This window comes from Meles meles, chromosome 6 (assembly GCF_922984935.1).
Source record: "Meles meles chromosome 6, mMelMel3.1 paternal haplotype, whole genome shotgun sequence".
NCBI classification, from domain to species: domain Eukaryota; kingdom Metazoa; phylum Chordata; class Mammalia; order Carnivora; family Mustelidae; genus Meles; species Meles meles.
In genome coordinates this window covers 63,575,272-63,599,362 of record NC_060071.1, presented here as the reverse complement: position 1 = coordinate 63,599,362, position 24,091 = coordinate 63,575,272, and the positions used below count along the sequence as shown (strand labels likewise).

The following is a 24,091-nucleotide window of genomic DNA, read 5'->3' as shown; positions in this document are numbered from 1 at the left end:
TTATGCCACAGTTAATTAATTGGAAGACTTGTCTCTGATTTACTTTGGAGACCTCCAGGTGATTCATCTAATGGGCTGGAGCAGCTGTCCGTGAGCAAGGAAGTGGGGTTGGCTTTTGTTTTTTATATTGCACCCCTATTCTTCCTTTTTACCTCCTTTTTACCTGATTTGTTCTAGAGACCATCCTGGCTTTTAAAAAGAGCGCAGGTACATTTCTTGTGGAATCAGCAGGTAAACTATCAACCAACAGTAATACTAGAGTATTTGCTTGATTTTCTTCAGAGGATGCTGATGAACCAGTGACTCTTCATGTCTTCTTTTCAAAGGGGGCTCTTGAGATTGTTGTGAAAGTGATGTTTTCTAAGGTCTGGTTAGTCCTTTCGGGGAAGCAGGGTAGCATAAGTCAGTCATGAAGAGTAAGTTTGACAGGGAAGTGTCAGGATCTTGGAGCTATTTCTTGGAGAAAAGAACTTCAAAGTCAGGAGACAGTTGGACATTCAAGTCAGTGGCTTTTTGACTTGTGCAGTTTGAGCAAACCCCTAAAATGCACTTGACCGTGTGGCAAGTGTGGCAAGTTGACCTGCTTGTTCCCTGCTCAGAATCCATCTTCATATTACTTTTTACTTTAAGGACCCTGATTTTGTTTAGGGCAACACCGTGCCCAGATAAGAATACCTTTTAGACTTGCTTACAGGTAGGAATGCCAGTGTCACCTGTGTTTGACCACTGAGTAGTAAGTGAAAGCTCACTGAGTGGAGCTCAGGAATGCCATTTTTTCCTGGAAAGGGGTACACTAGCCTGGGGCATGCCTTTGCCCTTGGCCTTGGCCCTTTCCCCTTCTGCCTAGTATATGAGTGCCATCCTAGAGATGGAATAACCGTCTGGCAACTCTGAGGACACAAGCTATGTGCTAAGAGTGGCAGAGGAGGGAAGTAGAAATTTGGGTCCTTGGCTTGATGACCCTTTTGAGCAGCTGCCAGTTCTTTTTCTGGACTGCAGGTTACACCCGAAAAACAACCTTTTTTAGTTGAAGCTGTTGTAGTTGGACATCTGTCATATAAAGTCACATACAGCTTTGAGAAATTGTTGGCTGGTGGTCCTTATACATGGTGTGTGTGATTACAGTCTAAGCCATGGACAATTCAGCTTAATAAGTTGGTAATTTTAGATATGGAGAGATTGCCATCTCTGCTAGGCTTACTTTTTTGGAAGCTGCGGGTCATAAAGATACAGAAACTTGTCAAGTGCTGTTCTGCCCAAGTGGTCCCTTACAGCAATCAGGTATTACCCAAACTGGTTGCAGTCCTTTGCTGAGGGAGGATTATGTCAAAAGCCACAGTAGTCAGGAGCCAGCACATTAGTCTGGCTTCCTCGTCTTAAGAGGTAACCCTGAAGGATGACTGTTTCCAAGGGAGGGAGGTCTTTGGACCTCTTTTATTTCCCCCTCTGGGGCAGAGATGGTAGTCCAGGATGATGTTTAAGTGGAATTCTGTTACTTTAAATTTTTTTTTTTTTTTTAATTTCTTTGACAGAGAGAAATCACAACCAGGCAGAGAGGCAGGCAGAGAGAGAGGAGGAAGCAGGCTCCCCGCCAAGCAGAGAGCCCGATGCGGGGCTCGATCCCAGGACCCTGGGACCATGACCTGAGCCGAAGGCAGAGGCTTTAACCCACTGAGCCACCCAGGCGCCCCCTTTTTTTTTTTTTAATTTTTTTTTTTTTTTTGGAATTCTGTTACTTTATGTGAGGCAGTGCCAATGAGCAGAGTTCTCTCTAACAGATCCATTAAATAGCAAATAACCATATTTCTGAGAAAAGAACCATTACATGTTCTCTTTTCTTGTTACTACGTGTATATCTTTTGGATCTTAATGTTACTTATATAAGAAAAGTAGATAAGAATTACAGATTGCTAGTTCCATTTGTTTATGACAAGAAAGGGAAATTATTATTTTTTTTTTTAAAGATTTTATTTATTTGACAGAGAGAAATCACAAGAGAGGCAGGCAGAGAGAGAGGAAGGGAAGCAGGCTCTCCGCTGAGCAGAGAGCCCGATGCGGGACTCAATCCCAGGATCCCGAGATCATGACCTGAGCCCAAGGCAGCGGCTTAGCCCACTGAGCCACCCAGGCGCCCCTGGGAAATTATTATTATTACTATTATTTACAGATTTTATTTATTTGACAGAAAGAGAGATCACAGGTAGGCAGAGAGGCAGGCAGAGAGAGAGAGGGGGAAGCAGGCAGGCTTCCTGCTGAGCAGAGAGCCCGATGAAGGGCTCGATCCCAGGACCCTGAGATCATGACCCGAGCCTAAGGCAGAGGCTTGACCCACTAAGCCACCCAGGTACCCCAAGGAAAGTAATTATATGGTGAATATTTCCACACATTTAGGCCTATGAAGAGGAAAGCTGCCCATGGATCACTTAGAATATTGTAAAAGTAGTTATGTATATGCCACCATGATGTTTCTGAACTTTAAGGAACTGCAGACCATGCTTTGTGCATGGATGGACATGGACCATAATTTAAGGTCAATTTTTTAAAAGGTCAAAAATTTTAATAATAAAACCATGCTTCCCAACAGATAAGTAATAAATGTCTATTAAGCTGAAAAGAAAACCATGCTTGAAAAATTCATAGTAAATATTTCTCTTATCAGTGAAAAATACTATTTGCATTTTCTTTTCTTTTTTTTTTTCCTTTCAGAGAAAAATATGGAACGCTTCACGAATTTGCGTGTCATCCTTGCGCAGGGGCCATGCTAATCTTCTCTGTATCGTTCCAATTTTAGTATATGTGCTGCCGAAGTGAGCACCTATTTGCATTTTCCAAATAAAATACCTAATTATTTAGCTAGATGATGAGTTCCATATCCATGTTTTTTTTCTTTCTCCTTCTTTTACTAAGACAGAAAATACTCACAATTGAGTCTGTTAGGAGTGGCAGTGAATGTGTGATGACTGTCATTTTGGGAAGTTGGATAATTCAGATGGAACATGTGTCCAGAAATGTTGACAAGCTTTTTTACCTGAAGAACGGAGTCAGTGTTTCATTAGAGGCTCTGTCTACAAGTCTGCGAGGCCATGTCCCTCAAATTGGCCATCTAGTCTTCTCAAAGAATCTCTGTAGCTTATTCCCAATATTCAAAATAAACATGTTTTGGTCCTGAATGAAAGGATGAGGAAAAATCAGACTAACTATATTGCTGACATTGGCCACTTGAAATCACAGAGTCTCTCCTCTCCGGAGGTTAGCTGTGTGGAACAGAAACACTTGAGTTTCATTCCTCATTTCAGAAGTTTGCATGAGCACCCCTGACAGCCGGAGTACTTCTGAGGGGAACACTCAGTCTGGGGCCCTCTGCCCATTTCTTTGCAGAGCATGCTGAGAAAATAAATGCTCAGGGGCTATGATTTAATTACATTCACAGTTAAAACTATTTTTGACAACGCAGGATTGAGATTAGGAGGCCTGTTGTATGTCACCTGTTTCAGTGAATAAAGCAGTGGGTTTGGCAAAAAGGTAAAATTTGTTTAGCACCCTCCTTCCTCGTTGTAAACATAGCTGGATATCCCGTCAGTACTGATCCTGATGTACCTTTTCTAGTCTTAATAGTTTTAAAAAAAGTTAGATGAAACACCTCTCTGGATTGGGGTTTTGGTGATATTCAGAACCAAGTGTTTTTAAGCACTTCTGCCTCAAATATGTCCCACTCATACGGTAATTGGTAAGCCTGCTCTGCGCATTGCTGATTTTGCCTAACTGTGGAACACAGTACAAACTAGTGCAAATGTGCTTGGAGTTATTCTTCTGTGTTGCTTCCCGTTGATGTGTGATGCCCAAAAGAGCCATTAATAATTTTGTCAGTACTTGTGTAATCTGATTTTCCTCTGAGCATTTTATTTGTCATTAACTTGGCATCTCGTGTTCTGAGTTTCTTGGAAATAGAGTAATTTTTATTTGTTTTGTATGAGGAGTGCAACTTGGACTATGACTTCTGTAGTTTTGGTCTATTTTCTGCCTTTTGTGACAAAATGAATCAATTTCATACTGAGAAGCATCATTTTATACTTGTTTTGAAAAGACTTAGGAAGTTTAATAGGGATGGTGCTGTGTAACTTTTGAATTTAGTTTAAAAATGGGGCACCTGGGTGGCTCAGTGGGTTAAGCCTCTGCCTTGGTCTCAGGTCGTGATCCCAGGGTCCTGGGATGGAGCCCCACATCCAGCTCTCTGCTCAGTGGGGAGCCTACTCCCCCCCCCCCGCCTGCCTCTCTGCCTACTTGTGAGCTCTGTCAAATAAATAAGTAAAATCTTTTAAAAAAAAAAGATGCGAAAGTTTTGACTGCCACAAGTCAGTCTTTAGTAAATGTTTATGACAAACATGCTTAGAAATGTCCAATGTGATCTAATTCTTAGATGTTCCTTGACAGTTGATTGGACCTCCTTCGCTAATGTGAAATCATCCCACTTACAGATTCACATCCTTCGCTTGTACGAGAATGAAATTTACTGTTTATATATATTTTTAAAAGACTTATTTATTTATTTATTCGACAGATAGAGATCACAAGTAGGCAGAGAGGCAGGCAGAGAGAGAGAGAGAGGAGGAAGCAGGCTCCCTGCTGAGCAGAGAGCCCCATGCGGGGCTCGATCCCAGCATCCTGGGATCATGACCTGAGCCGAAGGCAGAGGCTTTAACCCGCTGAGCCACCCAGGTGCCCCTACTGTGTATATTTAAAATATTAAGTTCTAGTATTTTTCTAAAAGATTTTATTTATTTATTTGACACAGAGATTGCAAGCAGGCAGAGAGAGAGGGGAAAGCAGGCTCCCTGCTGAGCAGAGAGTCTGATGTGGGGCTTGATCCCAGGACCCTGAAATCATGACCTGAGCTGAAGGCAGAGGCTTAACTCACTGAACCACCCACGTGCCCAGAGTACTAGTGTTTTGGTTGCTACTTTATAAACTTAGGGCTTAATGAACACTTATGAACCCTCCATTCATTTGTGTGAGCAGGGGATAAAACACAATACATTTGTAAGAGTGAAAAATGCAAATTTTGTTAACAGCAACACACAAAGATATTAGAATATGTTAGGGATTACCACCTTTTAAGGCCCGTGTGGATGTAACACTAATAAGAACATAACAGGATGGCTATGAAAAATACTAATCAATTTTGTATTTCAAATTTGTAAGGTATAGGGGAATAAAACTATTTCTTCCAAACTGCCAGATTGCCACTGGCCCACTTACCTGATTCTCTGTTATATGTATGAGAGACTGTCACTGGCCAGCCAATGAGAAGCCGCTATACTCAGACTTCCAGTTTACTCCAATGAATTTTCAGTTTACAACAACCTTTCCAACTTCTGCCTTTCCTATATGAAAGAGAGAGCTTCCTCTCCCTGGTTCTGCAGACTTATCTGTGGTGGTGTCGTTGCTTGCCTGTCTCAGATTGCAGTTTTCTGCTCTTTCCAAATAAACTGATATTTTTTTAATGGTTAAAAAAAAAAAGACATAAATGTTATGCATTTTATTTTATTTATGTATTCATTTGTTTATTTGAATTATAGTTGACACACAGCATTAGATTAGTTTCAGGGATACAGCATAGTGATTTGACAAGTCTATATGTTATGCTATGCTCACAGTGCAGGTAGCTATCATCTATATGTCATGGCTTTAAAAAAATTTTTAAGATTTTATTTATTTATTTGAAAGAGAGCAAGAGCAAAAGATCACGGGCAAGGTGGAAGAACAGGGGAAGGTAGAAGAATACTCCTGGCTGGGCAGGGAGTCTGACAGAGCTGACATGGGACTCGATCCCAGGATCTTGGGATCACAACCTGAGCCAAAGGCAGGCACTTACTTAACCAACTGAGCCACCCAGGCACCCTTGTCATGTCATGCTTTTTATGGGAAGTTTCCAAATATGTCCACTCATTTTTCAACGTTAATTGAATACTAAGTATATGCCAACCACTTTGTTAGATGCTGGAGATAAAATGATGAACAAGATATAACCCCTCCTCCCTTAGGGAATCAGCTGACAGTTTATTGGGAAGACAGAAATATAAACAGTTATAATTCCTTGTGCTAAATGCAATGCTGGAGATACTCCAGTGAGAGCTCACTATGGTACATGGAAATCATAGGTAGTTTAGAGTGGCTAGAGCATAAATTATAGGTCAGAGAGTGTTGAAAGATGAGAAGGTGAGGGTGGAGGAATGGACAGAAATCAGATTCCACAGGACTGAACATAGTTGGTTATGAAGCTTAGAATTTGTCTTCTGAACCTTGGAACCACAGAGTAGTGTCTTTTCTTTTTCCTTTTCCTTTCCTTTACCATGCCTTTTCCTTTCCTTACCTTTCTTTATTTGACAGAGAGAGCACAAGCAGGGGGAGCAGGAGAGGGAGAAACAGGCTTCCCACTGAGCAGGGAGCCCGATGTGGGGCTCCATCCCAGGACCCTGTGATCATGACCCGAGCCAAAGACAGATGCTCAACCAGCTGAGCTGCCCAGGCACCCCCACAGAGTAGTTTCAAATAGGGAGGATGAGGGCAGGTTTGTATTTCATCAAAATCAATCAATTCTACTGATTGTGTGAAGGGTGGACTTGATGGAGATAAGCTTATAGGCAGACAGACCAATTAGGGGGCTGCTGTAGAATTCTAGGTAAGTTATGATGAGGGCTCAGAACAAGTTGTGGCAGTGAGGGTGAAGAAATTCATGGAAGGTGACAAATTCAAGAAATACAGGGAGAACTTGCTCTGCTTCTGTTCCCTCTCTCACTGTCTCTCTCTGTGTCAAATAAATAAATAAAATCTTTAAAAAAAAATACAGGGAGAGAAGATTGTCGGGACTTGGTGATTGACCAGATATGGGGGTGAAGGTTGGGTTAAGGTGGACTGGAAGAGGATGATTAGTTCTGTAGACTGGGTATCTGTGGTGGTGCTGTCAGTAAAGTTCAGGGGGAGAAGCAGGTGGGATAAAGCAGGGCATATAGGAGATAAGGTTTTAAGTTTGTTAAAGTTGAATATGGGGTCCTATTGAATACCCAGCCAGGTCTAAGCTTGAAGGTATAAATGTAGAATCATGAGATGAACAATCCATGAAAGTACGGCTGGGTTCACCCAGTGAGAGCGTTGAAAAGGCATTTTAAAAAGCAAGGGAAAGGGGTCATATGAAGGAGACAGTGAAGGAATGGTTACAGCGGTGGGAGGAGCACCGTGGTTGTGAAGTACCCCAGAAGCAAAGGGAGCAGAGACTTTCCAGGAAGGAATGATGAGTGGCATCAAACCCGGCAAAGACTAGACAATGTCCATTGGATTGGCAAAGAGGAATGCTTGATCTTGTGAGAGAACAGTTTCAAAAGAGTGGTCAGATCAATTGCTGTGGTTTTAGAAGTGAGTGGGAGGTGAAAAAGTAAGAGTGTTTCTGAGAAGTTCTGAGTGATTTGAAGGTTGAGGGTATTCCCTGGGTGAGTGAGTGAGTGAAGTGAAGAGAAGGTCAAGTTTATTGGAATTGACAGGTGCAGGAATTGTAGGTCTGGTCACCCACATGAGACTTGGAAATTATGCTAGATAAGGGTAAGGCCTGGGATGGACTGAGGCTACGAGTCAGGTGCTAAGATCTTCAGTGGATAAGGAGTTATACTGAGACTTGCAGATTACAGAAAGAAAGAGGGAATAGAAGGAGATAGAGCCAGATAACATGAGCTGTAAGGAGCCAAGGTTTACATGAATTTAGAAGGGCACTGTTCTTCTCTGAGAAGTCAGGAGGAAGCTCATGATGCAATTCCCAACCCCGAGGTAGAATGCATAGGAGAATGCATAGTATCCAACAGGGAAGCCGGGCACTTGGGTTTTAGTTAAGGACCAAGGCTACAGGGCGGAGTCTGTGAGGTAGTCAGGACATTGTCAGTTGTTCGTATTAATCATGGAATAGAAGTTCCAAAGGGTACAGTATGGTGTACAGAGAAGGAAAAGAGAGGAGGAAAGCAAGGTCAGGGAGAAGAAGCCCTGAGCAGCGTAGGGAGGAATATAAAAGAGTACGTTTTGGATGGATGACAGGATGCGAAGTGTAGTAGAATGAACTGGTCTCAGGGTTTCAGTAGACAGCTTTGGCATAAAGTGCTTTAGGTGTCTGTAGGCATCTAAAAATCAACTGATGACCTGTCCTAGCCAAGGATGTGTGACTCCTGTGACCATATTGTCCCACCATCACAGAATGAGGTGAGGTGGGCTCTTCCTGAGGCAACAACATAATTGATGGTTCAAGGTTTCAGCCGTGGACAGAGAATTAAAGACTGGGTTTTAGTCCTACCTCTGCCCTGCATTGTCATCTTGGGCAAATCATTTAACCTTTTAAGACCTCATTTTCTTCACTTTCAAGTGAAGGGTCAAGCCAGATAGTCTCTGAAATGGTAGGTTGATCCCAGTTGTTCTCTAGATTTCTTCTACTAGATGTGTTTTTGGTACCATTGTGGTACCATTATAGCACTCAGTAACCTCTGACAAGATGGGCCACCTTTCAGGGATAGACACATACATGTGTAGCAAGTACTGCTTGCTCTCATTATCCCACCTGTGGTATCTGGGAAGGACCACATCCTCAGAGCCTCAACACATAGAGGTTTCTTCAACGTGCTACTCATGTCACTTCAAAAAAAAAAAAAAAAAAAAAATGGCTGGGGCACCTGGGTGGCTCAGCGGGTTAAAGCCTCTGCCTTCAGCTCAGGTCATGATCCCAGGGTTCTGGGACTGAGCCCTGCATCGGGCTCTCTGCTCAGCAAGGAGCCTGCTTCCTCCTCTCTCTCTCTGCCTGCTTCTCTGCCTACTTGCGCTCTCTGTCTGTCAAATAAATAAATAAAATCTTAAAAAAAAAAAAAAAAGGCTCTTCAGCCAGCCAACCCTCCCTGAGTGTCATTCTGGTTATTATTTTTTTGGTCCTGTTCTGTTTGTTGGCATAATGATGAGCTCTGTTACCCAGAGTGTTTTAAAGTGATTTTTATAACTTAAGGCAAGAAGTATATGTGATGAAGGGAAGTGCACCTGTCTCCTTTTTTTGAACACTCCTTTCAGGAAATACTGTGTGTGTCGTGGAAGGAGCGTGGAGGTGGGAGGTTTAGTGCATCTGTGACCTAGTTCATACGTGGGTGGTAATTTGATGAAGGGCAATGGTATTTAGAAAAGTATTTGCTCACATTTGTTGGGGCATCTGTTGTGTTCACAGCCTACATTTGGGTTTGGGGGTGGGTCTGGGTGAACATGATAGTAAATGAGTGTTCAGGGATATTTACTTGAACGTATCTGTGTTGGTGGGGAGAAGGGAGAATATCAGCTTACTTGGTTCTTAAGCTTTTGTTCTCCATCTTGTTCTTAGGTTTCCTGGCAACAGTAACTTTGAGAAAGAGACTTATCTAAGCCTAATGAGACAACAAGCTAAAGAATGAAAGAGGAGAGAATATAAATAGCCCTGGGGACTGACATGGATTTCCGTTAGGGGTTCTCAGAGCTGCTAGACTCAGTAATTGGGTTTTCTTGTGAGGCTTTTAATTGCTTTATTAAGAAAAATAGGATAAAATGAAATCAAGCAGATATGGTAGCCAAGCTCTGGAACTGGAAAAGATAACTGGGTTTGTGAGTTGGAGAAGTAACTGTCCACCTCTCCTCCCCTCCACTCCTTCCACCCCCAGATTCTAAGACCACTTTAAGGGGACAAAGGATATCATAGACCACTTAGAGCATTTACCTGGCCACTGTAAAAATTTCCCACCAGAATATAAACTAAGAAAAATGCTAGTTTTCATGAGATACTGGATAGCCCATTCCATAATAATGGCAATAGAAATTAAAGTATAAACACCACTAACAGAAACATAACACTTAACATTATACCTCTACCACAGGAACAATTGGACACTATTTTTGAGAACTGCAGTCCACACTGATCTAATAGTTCTAGAAGGTAAGAGGGAAGGTGTGTGAAATCCAGTTTCACTGGGCCTGAATTCCCGGGGCACAAGAGGATGCTAGCAACGAGATTTGCTAAGTTCAAAGGGAAGAGAGATTCCTGTAATTCTCCCTTAATGCAGTGTGGCATCCATTACTTATTTTATATGTTTAATATCAATTTTAAATGCTTGTTACTGGGACCATGAAAGAGGTCATAGGTATATGAAAGCTGAAGAAATTTTTTTTTATTCTACTGGCTAGTACTCTTCTTTTTAAAAAAATACATCCTGCTTTTTAAAAAGATATTATTTATTTATTTGGTGGTGGGGAAGAGTATGAGCAGAGGGGAAGGGCAGAGGGAGAAGGAGAGGCAGGCTCCCCACTGAGTAGGGAGCCTGATGCAGGGTTCCCTCCTAGGACACCAAGATCATGACCTGAACTGAAGGCAGACACTTAACTGACCAAGCCACCCAGGTGCCCCCCAATACATGCTGTTTTATAAAAAGTTAAACTTGGGGAGCAATATAGAATGGATTCAGATATCTGCCAAAAAATACACATGTGATCAGCCATTTGATGACAGTTGATGACGAGCATGTGTGCATGTGTTAGAGACTTCTTTGAGTTAAGCAAGAAGATGAGACTACTTGAAGTTTTTTATCATACTTACTAGTTTTAAAACATTTGCACATATTTTGTTTCACTTTTTTCAAAAGACCCATTAGGTAAAGAGGATTGGCATTATAATCCCATTTTATATGTGAAGAAATTGAGTGTCAGGATTTGACCAAACTCATAGAACCAAAGTCCGAGATTTGGCCAAGTTCTCAGAGTGGCAGACTGGAGGAGAATCTGGTTGCTGACTTGATCTAGGAGTCTTCCTAATACTCTGTACTGTCAGTGTTGAGAAACCCAGTATTTATGAGTGAGCCAAATTTGCTTATGTGTAAGAACATGTGCATTTCCCCAGGAATGTCTTTAACATGTCAGCTCTAAAAGTGATATGAGAATATTTGTTTATCTAACGTGAGTTATGCAAAGGCAAATATGTCTCTGAAGACAAATCTTACCAAATAATGATATCTTTGTAGTTAAAGTAACAATAGATATTGAAATTTGTATTGTCATGTTATTCTAAGATATTTTCAGAAATGGTTGCTTTTACTTTTGTGAGGTTCAAAAAGTGAGATAGCATCTCCTGTATTTAAGAATTGAAAAACCTCTGACTTGGGGCAGGTGGAAACAAGAAAGGATTCCTAACAGAAGTGAGCCAATTCTGACTGCTACCAACAGATGGCGGTGTGGGTTGTGTACTGGCTCCCATTTTCAGTTAAAGTCTGGTTGACTGTTAGTCTGTGGTAGATTTATGTTTGCTGGGCTTGTACCTAATTTTGAGTTGTGCGTGGTTTTTTTTTTTTTTTTTTTTAAGATTTTTTCCCATTTATTTATTTGAGAGAGAGAGAGCACCAGAGGAGAGAGGTCAGCGGGAGAAGCAGACTCCCCGCCAAGCAGGAAGCCTGATGCGGGATTCGATCCAGGAAGTACAGGATCACGACCCGAGCTGAAGGCAGTCGCCCAACCAACTGAGCCACCCAGGCGCCCCTTGAGGGGTTTTCCGATGTTACTAACTTCATGTAGCATCTCTGAAAGTGATAAGAAGGAACATTCTATTACTTTAAATCTTACTAGCTCTTGGGAGAGTAAAGATGATGAAACGCGGAGGGATGGGGCAGTGGCTCAGTTGGTTAAGGTTCCGATTCTTGATTTCGGCTCAGGTCATGATCTCAGGGTCGTCAGATGGAGCCCCCAGCCGGGCTGTGCTTACTGGGGAGTCTGCTTGGGTTTTTTGGTCTCCCTGTGCCTCCTCCCCCCCCCCTCATACAGTCTCTCTCTCTCAAATAAATATTTTTTAAAAATTGAGATAATGATGAATTCTGCATGTATGCAAGAGATGACTTATTGATGCCACAGTACTCCTGAAGGATGGACAGCACATCATGTAACACATGCAAAACGCACTGTCCATATGCAGTTAGAGTTTGTTACTCAAGGAGGGGTCAGTCTACATTAAAAAGGGATGACAGTTAGCCTAATATTAATTGGGAGAGGTGAGGAGAAGGCTTGGTCTGGTGAAAATGGATGGTTTCACAAACTTTAGGACTGGTCTCACCAACAAATCATGTACCTGAGGAGTCACTTGTGAGTGCCTGACAGGTTGTCAACTCTTGAGGAGTCATTAGGGAGGTTGATAATGTCTACCACAGGTAAATGCTTTTGGAAGAAGATAACAGCCCTAAGGAAGATTGGTGAAAAGAAGAGGAACTTGACTGGTATTAAAGCATTGAACTATAAACCACCTGTTTGTTGGACATACAGGTAGAGATTGCAAACTTAAGTCATTTGGGACTTAATAAAGCCTCATGATTCCTAACTTTTTTTTTTTTTTTTTTTTTTTTTAAAGAGAGAGCAAGAAAGTGTGTGTGTTGACGCTTAGGAGCAGAGGGGTGGGGTGAAGAATCCTAAGCAGGCTCTACACCCGTCATGGAGCTCAACGTGGGAATCAATCTCAGACCCTGAGATCATGACCTAAGCTGAAATCAAGAGTTGGAAGCTTAACTGAGCCATCCAGCTGCCCCAGTACCCAACTTTTATAGAGTAAGTTTTGAGTTCTTAATGTTGTGAGGTTTGGAGAAAAGCATGGCTAGTTGATTTCATTTTACCCAGTAGCTTTAACTTCTGGTCTGGAAAATCTTCAATCAGAATCATTAACAGAGGGTGATTATATCAGTTTAAATTTTACCACATGGCCTTGCACATTTATGCTTGGCAATAAAGATACATAGTTAATGATTAGATTGGTCAAAAGGAGGACCAGGAAGAGAACAAGATGGAAAGTAAGTGAGCTGAATAGCAGTCATGGGGGTTGGCTGCTTGCTGGTGGCGGTGCAGGCACAGAGTGCTAGGAGAATTATCAGTGCATCCCACCTGGTTGGTCTCCTCAGAGGGAGACATTCCACAGAATATCCATCATTGAGGAGAACTTCAGTACATGGTTGGTCAGTTTCTTACAGAGTGAAGTGCTAATGTACAAACCAAGGCCACAGATCTGGTAGTTCTGCATTTGCTACAGCTGGGATTGGAATTTTCTGTCCCGTTCTGTCATCTTGGTAGTGACACTGTCATGGGTAGACAGCTAGACTGGAAATCTTTCAGTATTTGATTTCTCTCTCTTGCCTCTTTTAAAATCTAATCCAGCACGAAGTCCAATTGATTTTATTTACCCTCAAAGTATTCCCTGTATCACCTGCCATTGCCCTAGTCCAGACCTTGTCATCTGAGATAAAATAGAGGAAAACTTGGGCTCTGGAGCTGGACCTGGTTGGGGAACCTGATATTGCCACCCACTACCTTTATGACCTCGGGCAAGTGACTTAACTTTTCAAAGCCTCACCTTTCTCAACCAGAAAGTGAGGTTAGTAGTAGTGTCTACCTTATGAGATTGTCTTGAGATTAAATGAGATATTGCAGATATCGTGCTTAGTGTTGAATCACTGTTAGCTATCAGAACCTGCACCACTGTAATGGATTCCTAACTGGTTTTGGTTCTCTGAGCTTTTGCTTCTACAAACCATTTTCCTTACTGTTGTTAGAGTTACTTTCTTTCTTTTTTTTTCTTCTTTTTTTAAAGATTTTATTTATTCATTTGACAGATATCACAAGTAGGCAGAGAGGCAGTCAGAGAAAGAAGAAGGGAAGCAGGGTCCCTGCTGAGCAGAGAAGCCCTATGTGGGGTTCAATCCCAGGACCCTGAGATCATGACCTGAGCTGAAGGCAGAGGCTTTAACCCACTGAGCCCCCCCGGCCCCCCCTAGAGTTAACTAACTTTCTTTCTTTCTTTTTTTTTTTTTTTAAGATTTTATTTATTTGACAGAGAGAGACACAGTGAGAGAGGGAACACAAGCAGGGGGAGTGGGAGAGGGAGAAGCAGGCTCCCTGCTGAGCAGGCAGCCAGATGTGGGGCTTAATCCCAGGACCCTGGGATCATGACCTGAGCCGAAGGCAGACACTTAACGACCGAGCCACCCAGGTGCCCCTAGAGTTGACTTTCTTAAAGCACTGTTTGGATTCTGTAACTCTTAAACAATTAAATACACGCACACCCACACCAATTGCAGCAACAGCAGTAACACAGTAAAAGTCCCTTCCTGGCATTTCGTTACCTACGTGAAGTTTGTCTGTTGTGACCTCTTGCAGTTGGCTGTTCTCCTGCCTTGCCGACTAGACTTCATGTCCTGTTGTACCCAGTTGTGCGCTGATGCGCCCCCTTTTCACATGCCTCACCCTCTGTGCCTTTACTATGCACTCTCAGCTTTCCCTTTGCCTTTGTATCCTCCTTCATTTTGATGGAAAATTCCATCTGTCCTCATCTACTCATTCTCCAAAGCCCACCAAGGCTGACTTCATACCCTTTCCTCTCCCCCATAACCTTGTTGGTATCTGTATTATACAATGAATTTCTTCCTGCCTTGAAAGAGTTTACTGCATGGTTTTCAGGCCTCTGACACTGCCACATTCTAACCTTGGGAATGTAACAAACTTGCTTTAAGAATCTTTGTGTTTGGGGCGCCTGGGTGGCTCAGTGGGTTAAATAAATCCTCTGCCTTGGGCTCAGGTCATGATCCCAGGGTCCTGGGATGGAGCCCCACATCGGACTCTCTGCTCAGCGGGGAGCCTGCTTCCTCCTCTCTCTCTGCCTGCCTCTCTGCCTACTTGAGATCTCTGTCTGTCAAATAAATAAAATTAAAAAAAAAAAAAAAAGAAAAAGAATCTTTGTGTTTTCCATAGGACCTAACTCAGTGGATTGCATATTTGCAAGTGCTCCGGAAATAAGTATTGAATTATATGAAATAATTAGAGTTTCATTAGTGCTTGTCCCTTTAACAGAAGTGTTACTTGCAGTGCTAATCCAGGGTTTTTGTTTGTTAGTATTGTTTTTGTTTGTTTGTTTGTTTGAATCCAGGGCTTATTTCTGAGTGTCTTCCCATTTTAGCTTTTGGATCATTCAGTAGGGATCCCTACCTAGCATGGTGTTCACATTTAGATGAATGTAGGTGCTTTGAATTCGAAGCAGTGTAGGTTAGATTCCCAGGCAGGCTGACTGTTTCTGTTGCTAGGAAATCATGTAATAAAAAGGTGTCACTCCACCAGGCATTGGGCATCTGAATGGGTGGAAAAGAATTTGTGCAGATACTCCTGAGATGAAAGGAGAGGATTTTGAATTCTTTCAGGGAAGCTTGCAGAAGGGTTTTGAAGCATTTATCTATAGAGCAACGAAGAACCACAGAGTGTTAGGGAAGGAGGCAGGGCTTGAGGTCAGGATGATAGTAGAGGAATGTAACTTTAGCATGTGGTGGGCACTGCCTGTGTGTACTGGTACTGTTTAGGGCAGTGACCTACACTGAGGGAGAGACATTCTGCTGAATTTTTTTTTTTCCTACAGAAATGCTTTGCAATGAAATACACTGCTATGTCTCTACTCTCTACCTTACCCTATATGGTAAGAGATGGAAGAATATTAACAAAGAATGATTTATTAGTCCCTACTTTCTGTTTGTAGGATCTACCTATTCTTTGCTATCGTGCCAGATGTGGACCTCAAAAGAACCATTTCAAAAAATTGGAGGGGGTGCCACTCCTGAGTGGCTCAGTTGGTTAAGCATCTGACCCTTGATTTAGGCTCAGATCATGACCCCAGGGTCATGAGATCCAGCCCCAGGTTGGGCTCCAGGCTCAGTATGGAGTCTGCTTGAGATTCTCTCTCCCACTTCCTCTCGACTCTCTTCTTACTCACTCTAAGATACATACATAAATCTTTTAAAAATTATTTTTGACTGCGTTATTAGATTCCTGACTTAGTGTTCATCATTTGTATGACGTACTAGCTTGTTGACAGTCTGCTGCAAGTTTTGGACCCATTCCTTAGTTAAAGCATGCATGTATGAGAACTCTAAAATTTTCAAACGATTTCAGTTAGTTTGTTGACCCTCCCAAAGTCCAAGTAACTAATTGCCTGTTCAAATTCCGTATTTGGCAACTGTGTTAGTTTTCTAGTACTTCCGAACAAATTGCCACAAACATAGTGGCTTAAAACGACATATTTTTCTTCCTTAACAGTTTTCAGGAGTCAGGATTCTGGGCCTAGGGCAGCTGGGTCTCTGCTCACAGTGTCACCAGGCTAAAATCAAGATCTCAGCTACAGCGGTGATCTCATCCTGGGCTTGGTGTCCTCTTCCAAACTCATTCGGGTTATGGGCAGAATACATTTTCTTGCAGTTGTCGGACAGAGGTCCCCATTTTCCTACTGGCTGTCCCCTGGGAATCACTCTTAGCTGCTTGAGGCTACCATCAGGTTGTAGTGACGTGGCCCTCTCACAACATGGCAGATTGGTTCCTCACAGTCAGCTGGAAGATGTCAGACACTTGGGCTCTCACTCGGGTCTCATGTTATGTTAGCACCCAAGGGGGTGACATCCCACCATAGCCATGGGGCCCATCCACATCCACACCCAAAGGCAGAGGGTGTGTACGTACAGGGCACGTATACCAGGAGTGGGGAATGTTGTAGTCATCTTAGAATGCTGCCTCTCACCCCAGTTATCCCTTTTGTTAGCTTTCTAGTTTTGGTGTTACAGCACAGTGATAAATCAAGATAAATTGTGAGATGTCAGAAATATTACATTATTAATAAAGTACTTGAATTTACTGTATTTCCAAGTAGGAGCAAATTCACGATTATTCTTGAAATTATGTCACTCACCTTCACTGGCTCACTTGAAAGGATCAAAAATGGTTGGAGTTACTTTAGTCCCCTGGGGTGGGGAGAAAAATGGCTCTGTAAGATAACCCTATCCTAATCCTGGGAATCTCGGAATATTACCTTCTGTAACAAAAGCGGTTCTACAGCTGAAGTTAAATTAAGATCTCAAATGAGATTTTTCTGGGATTATCTGGGTGGGACCTGAATGTAATCACAGAAGGGATTTGCCTAGGGAAGGAGATGTGACAATGGAAGCAGAGGTTGGAATGACAGGAGGAAGGGCCCTTAACCAAAGAATGCAGACAACCTCCAGATGCTAGAAAGGCCAGGAAACAGGTTCTCCCCTGCAGCTTTTTTTTTTTTTTTAAAGATTTTATTTATTTATTTGACAGAGAAAGAGATCACAAGTAGGCAGAGAGGCAGGCAGAGAGAGAGGAGGAAGCAGGCTCCCTGCGGAGTGGGGCTCGATCCCAGGACCCTGAGATCATGACCCGGCCCGAAGGCAGCAGCTTAATCCACTGAGCTACCCAGGTGCCCCTCCCCTGCAGCTTTTGAAGGAACCAGCCCTGCTAACACCTTGACTGTAGCCCGGTGAAACTGATTTTGGACTTCTGGTCTCTAGAACTGAAAGAATAAATTTGTCTTTTTTTTTTTTTTAAAGATTTTATTTATTTATGTCAGAGAGAGTGAGCAGAGACAGAGTGGCAGGCAGAGGCAGAGGGAGAAGCAGGCTCCCTGCCGAGCAAGGAGCCTGACGCCAGACTGGATCCCAGGACGCTGGGATCATGACCTGAGCCGAAGGCAGCCACTTAACCAACTGAGCCACCCAGGCATCCCAATTTGTGTCATCTTAAGCCACCAAATGTGTGGTAATTTGTTACTTTGTTAACAGTAGTCCTAGGTAACTACTGCACTCTGTAATAGCCCGCTAAGGTTCTAGTACACTAGTGGTACATCATCCCCGCCCCATTTGTTCATCAGACATCTGCAGTGTCTCTTTTTCCCCCAAATGCATTGAGACTGTTGGAGACAAGTTGGAAGAGGTAAAGGGGAATTTGAGACTTGAATGTAATTGGGGTGAAGGAGTAACACTGTGCCTTAACAGGGAGGCTAGTGGGCCTTTGAATAAGAATTGATTTTGATAGTCAAAAGAAAGGGTTGCCTCTTTGTTTTGTTGACTGTTTCCTTTGCTGTGCAGAAGCTTTTGATCTTGGTGAAGTCCCAAAAGTTCATTTTCACCTTTGTTTCCTTTGGCTTTGGAGACATATCTTGAAAGAAGTTGCTGTGGCTGATATCGAAGAGGTTACTGCCTATGTTCTCCTCTAGGATTCCTGTCTCACGTTGAGGTCTTTTATCCATTTCGAGTTTATCTTTGTGTACGGTGTAAGAGAATGGTCAAGTTTCATTCTTCTACGCATAGCTGTCCAATTTTCCCAGCACCATTTATTGAAGAGACTGTCTTTTTCCCACTGTATATTTTTTCCTACTTTGTCAAAGATTATTTTACCATAGAATTGAGGGTCCATATCTGGGCTGTCTACTCTGTTCCACTGGTCTATGTGTCTGTTTTTATGCCAGTACCACGCTGTCTTGGTGGTTACAGCTTTGTAGTAAAGCTTGAAATCAGGTAACGTGATGCCCCCAGTTTTGTTTTTCTTTTTCAACATTTCCTTAGCAATTCGGGGTCTCTTCTGATTCCATACAAATTTTAGGATTATTTGCTCCAGCTCTTTGAAAAATACCGGTGGAATTTTGATCGGGATGGCATTAAAAGTATAGATTGCTGTAGGCAGTATAGACATTTTAACAATGTTTATTCTTCCGATCCAAGAGCATGGAACGGTCCTCCATCTTTTTGTGTCTTCTTCAATTTCTTTCATGAGTGTTCTTTAGTTCCTCGAGTACAGATCCTTTACCTCTTTAGTTAGGTTTATTCCCAGGTATCTTACGGTTCTTGGTGCTATAGTAAATGGAATCAATTCTCTAATTTCCCTTTCTGTATTTTCATTGTTGGTATATAAGAAAGCAACTGATTTCTGTACATTGACTTTGTATCCTGCCACATTACTGAATTGCTGTATGAGTTCTAGTAGTTTGGGGGTGGAGTCTTTGGGGTTTTCCATATAAAGTATCATGTCATCTGCGAAGAGAGAGAGTTTGATTTCTTCATTGCCAATTTGGATACCTTTTATTTCTCTTTGTTGTCTGATTGCTGTTGCTAGGACTTCTAATACTATGTTGAACAAGAGTGGTGAGAGTGGGCATCCTTGTGGTGTTCCTGATCTCAACAGAAGGCTGTGAGCTTCTTCCCATTGAGGATGATATTTGCTGTGGGTTTTGCAAAGATTTTATGAAGTTCAGGAATGTTCCTTCTATCCCTATATAGTCAACAAAACAAAGAGGCACCCCACAGAATGGGAGAAGATATTTGCAAATGACAGTACAGACAAAAGGTTGATATCCAGGATCTATAAAGAACTTCTCAAACTCAACACACACAAAACAGATAATCATGTCAAAAAATGGGCAGAAGACATGAACAGACACTTCTCCAATGAAGACGTACAAATTGCTTTCAGACACATGAAAAAATGTTCATCATCACTAGCCATCAGGGAGATTCAAATTAAAACCACATTGAGATACCACCTTACACCAGTTAGAATGGCCAAAATTAGCAAGACAGGAAACAACGTGTGTTGGAGAGGATGTGGAGAAAGGGGAACGCTCTTACACTGTTGGTGAGAATGCAAGTTGGTGCAGCCACTTTGGAGAACAGTGTGGAGATTCCTTAAGAAATTAAAAATAGAGCTTCCCTATGACCCTGCAATTGCACTACTGGGTATTTACCGCAAAGATACAGATGTAGTGAAAAGAAGGGCCATCTGTACCCCAATGTTTATAGCAGCAATGGCCACGGTCGCCAAACTGTGGAAAGAACCAAGAAGCCCTTCAGCGGTTGAATGGATAAGGAAGATGTGGTCCATATACACTATGGAGTATTATGCCTCCATCAGAAAGGATGAATTCCCAACTTTTGTAGCAACATGGACAGGACTGGAAGAGATTATGCTGAGTAAAATAAGTCAAGCGGAGAGAGTCAAGTATCATATGGTTTCACTTATTTGTGGAGCATAACAGATAACATGGAGGACTTAGGGATATGGAGAGGAGAAGGGAGTTGAGGGAAATTGGAAGGGGAGATGAACCATGAGAGACTATGGACTCTGAAAAACAACCAGAGGGTTTTGAAGGGGGCGGGGAGTGGGAGGTTGGGGGAGCCAGGTGGTAGGTATTATGGAGGATACATATTGCATGGAGCACTGGGTGTGGTGCATAAACAATGAATTCTGTTATGCTGAAAAGAAATTAAAAAAAAAAAGGAAGGGGCATCTGGGTGGCTCAGTGGGTTAAAGCCTCTGCCTTCAGCTCGGGTCATGATCTCAGAGTCCTGGGATCGAGCCCCACATCTGGTTCTCTGCTCAGTGGGGAGCCTGCTTCCCCCTTTCTCTCTGCCTGCCTCTCTGCCTACTTGTGATCTCTTTCAAATAAATAAAATTTTAAAAAATATATCTAAAAAAAGAAATAATAAAAGAAGGAAGGGATTAAAAAGGAAAAGACACGGGTGGTGAAGATGAGGGAAGAGAGAGGAGAAAGGACTGAGAAGTACACTTTGGCCGTGCACACTTGCTCTGTGATGAGTTTGTGATGAGTGACTTCTGTTTGGGAGGATTGATGGCTCACGGCTGGACCTCTGGGAGCCAGGAGACCTGCCAGAAGTTGACATCATGACTAAAGCTCGGCCCAGGTGTCACATGTAAGATGAACTGCTGAGTGTCAGAGGCTCCAGATCAAAGGATCTCCATTTTCCCTTTAAACAGTTTTATGGAGGAAATGTACTGAGTATTTTTAGTTTCACCAAACCTAAGTATTTTTCAAAATACCTCTGACAGAGTCCTATTAAAAGTAAAATTACGGGCCGTAAGACTGCAAAATAAAAAGCTCAAGGGGGGTGGGACGCCTGGGTGGCTCAGTTAAGCCTCTGCCCTCTGCTTGGGTCATGATCCCGGGGTCCTGGGATCGGGTCCTCCATCGGGCTCTCTGCTCAGCAGGAAGCCTGCTTCCCTCTCTCTCTTTGCTTGCCTCTCTGCCTACTGGTGATCTCTCGCTCTCTCTGTCAAATTAAAAAAAAAAAAAAAAAAAGCTCAAGGGTTCTTAACCTCTTTTTTTCTTTTTTTAACTTGCAAAAATAAACAGTGCTGCCACTGTATGAAATAAAGCGGGGAGTGTATATACAGTATTTTTGGAACCTTGGATGTCTCAGAAAATGTTTTGTAGGGCTAAGGTACTGATTCTGGGAACACTCAACTTCAGTAGCAAGCTCATTCCCCATTTCTGGTGTAATCAGAACCTCTTAGGAAAGCTGAGTCTGCTATCTGGCTGAAGACGGGTCACTCAGGTCAAGATCAAGGGAGAGACTCAGGCCTGGGGCCTCTGTCTCCTTCTGGTATACACAATGTCCAGCATTTAATGGGCTATACAGAGGACCATTAAGCTGATTGGTTACTGTGATTTTGGTCTAGTACCATATTTAATTGTAACCACCGAGTTAATGGGCTTATATTAGCACTAATTAAGGATGTATGTCCTGGGGCGCCTGGCTGGCTTAGTCGGCTAAGTCAGCTTTCCACTCAGGTTATGATCCCGGGTCCTGGGATGGAGTCCCAAATCAGACTCCTTGCTCCTTGCTCTCAGCAGGGAGCCTGCTTCTCCCTCTACCCATCCCCCCAGCTCCTGCTCTCACACAGTTGGAAGCACACATTCTGTCTGTCTCAAATAAATAAAATCTTAAAAAAAAAAAAAAAAGGATGTATGTCCTAAATAAAGCCTCTGTCTTGAGACCCATAAAAGTCCAATTAAAAAAAAACAACCAAAAACACAGCAAGACTCTTAGAAAAGTATTAAAACTCACTGTGTACACAAAGTGTTACTCTGCTCAGAGTGACCTCCTTGATTGCCCTACGTAATGAGATGCTTACTTAGCTCTTACTTTGCGTAGCAAAAATACCACAGATTGGGTGACTTCAACAGCAACAAATACTTTACTTCTCATAGTTCTGGAGGCTGAGAAGTTCAGGATCAAAGTGCTGGCAGACTCCATTCCTGGTGAAGGTCCTCTTTCAGCTCGTAGACAGTCCCCTTCCTGCCGTGTGCTTGCGTGGCCTTTGTTCAGTGCAAACAGCGAAAGGGAGTTGTCCCTCTCTCCCTCTTCCTAAAATGGCACTAATCCCATCATGAAGGTCCCACCCTGTGATCTGCTCTAAATCTAGTTTCCCTAGGGCGCCCATCTCCTAATACTATCACATTGAGGGTTAAGCTTTAACTCACAGATTTGGGAGGGGTGGGCACATTCAATCCATTGCACTTAGCAGTTTGGCACTTCTAGTGAACTCCTTCATTAGGTATTTGGTATGTTCTGTTAGGTTCTGTTAGGTGTTTGTATGTTCTCTAACAATCCTCTGACCTCTCGCCCCCACGGCTTTTCCTCCATTCAGGAGCTCCCCTACACCCACAGTCAGCTTGGGGGCCTGTTTGTTCTTAGGTTGACTTACAGATTATTTTTGCCCAGAAGAAACCTCTACAGCCTGTGTTGCTATAGCTACTGATCGCTTACTCCTGACCAACAGCCAGAGTTGTCAAAAAAGTGATAAAGGCTCTGAGCGTGGGGAAGCCAATGGGTGGGTGGCTGTTCATTATCCCAGACTCATTTTCCTGGTATCTTTCCTTTCCAGGGCTAGTGTAAATCTCAGCTCATTCATTTCCAACCCCCTTTTGGCATAGCAGTCTCTGGTCCTCATAGGCTGACCCACTTCTCTAGAAACATGTCATTTATCCACACAGAGGTTGGCAGGCATCGTGACCTAAGTGCGGGTTGGGTCCGTCTGAGCAAATAGCTGGAGCCCAGTTAATGTTAAGATTGGCAGAGGCTTCAAAGCTCGTACAGAACTTTGCCCCCAGGCACCCAGATTGTCTCCCTTTCTGAAATTACCTGAGCGCAGATGGTAGTTCTCATCTCTGCTTGTAGATGGTGGTCGGGACCATCAATTCTCTTCTCTCTGCCTTAGCCCTACTTCCTCTCCTCTCTCTGAATCGTCCCCCACTGTCAGTTCGACTCTCTGAACACTCCTGTGGAATTTCTTCTCTCTCAGCTGCCTTAGTCATCCGCTGAAGGGGTGCTAGCTATGTTTCTGTGCCTCCCATCTTGCTCCTCTCCAGCTGTTCTAAAATCCACATCTGATTATTTCATTCAGCTTCTTAAAATCCCCAGCTGCCTTCCACAGTCCCCAGGGTGAGTTTGAACTCCTTGGCCTTTCATATCTGGCTCATCCCCCGTCTCCCTGCTGACCTGCTGTCTCCTGATAGTTCATGAATTTCTAGACCTCATATCTGGGCACATGCTGTCACATCTCCCCATCCTCTGCCTCCTCCTTACCCTCAAACCTCCGGCTTGAGTCTGATGCCCCTCTTCTGTGTCCCCATCCATCGCACCTGCTAGCAGAGCCCTTAAATCACACTGGTGGTGGTGGGTTCTCCTGTCTTTGGCTCCCTCTGGACAACTAGCCCCATAGCTTACGGGACCGATTGGGATTAGCTGGATGAATACCTTCAAGTAAATTCTGTACTTTCTGTCTTCACCTACCCCCTTTCTCTCCATTCTCAGAGTGAGAACCACCTAACTAAATTAATCCCTTCCTTCCTTCCTCTCTCTTTCTTTCAGATTTTATTTGAGAGAGAGAAACACAAGCAGAGGGAGAAGCAGGCTTCCCACTGAGCAGAGAGCCCAAGGTAGGGCTCCATCCTAGGACCCTGGGATCATGACCTGAGACGCAGGCAGATATTAGACCAACTGAGTCACCCAGGCACCGCAAGAACTTTCTAAAGCTAGTCTTTTACCTGAATTCTGCATTCCTCACGACCCTGTTCGACATGATATTTATGTTCATTTTTGTTCTTTCACTGTTTTTTCTTGCTTAGATTTTAATTCTTTCCAGTCCTAAAACTTATCTTCTCTCCTTTCCCTGATTCTACTGCTCCTTCTTGTTCCCTCAGTTTTAGAACATGGGTGCCCCTACTTCTACTTTCACCACACACCCCCTTTCTAGACTTACCACCTTCCCTAAACATTTTAATGTTTTGTTTCTTGCCATGCTTATGGTACACTAAAAATAGTACATTTTAGGAAAAGAAAACATGTTTTTCAGAACAAGAGTCAGAATCAAAGTTCTGATTTTGTACTTTTCTCTCTTTCTGAGG

General features: G+C 43.0%; 1 protein-coding gene and 1 non-coding gene across 3 annotated transcripts in view; one reads left to right on the top strand and one right to left on the bottom strand.

Moving 5' to 3' along the window:
• GPR176 (G protein-coupled receptor 176) overlaps positions 1-24,091 on the top strand; it is a 126,483-nt gene that overhangs the window by 41,589 nt on the left and 60,803 nt on the right. The window lies entirely within an intron of this gene.
• LOC123945303 lies at positions 2,709-2,815 on the bottom strand. Its single transcript, XR_006819150.1, has one exon. It is a non-coding gene; the product is annotated as a U6 spliceosomal RNA (small nuclear RNA).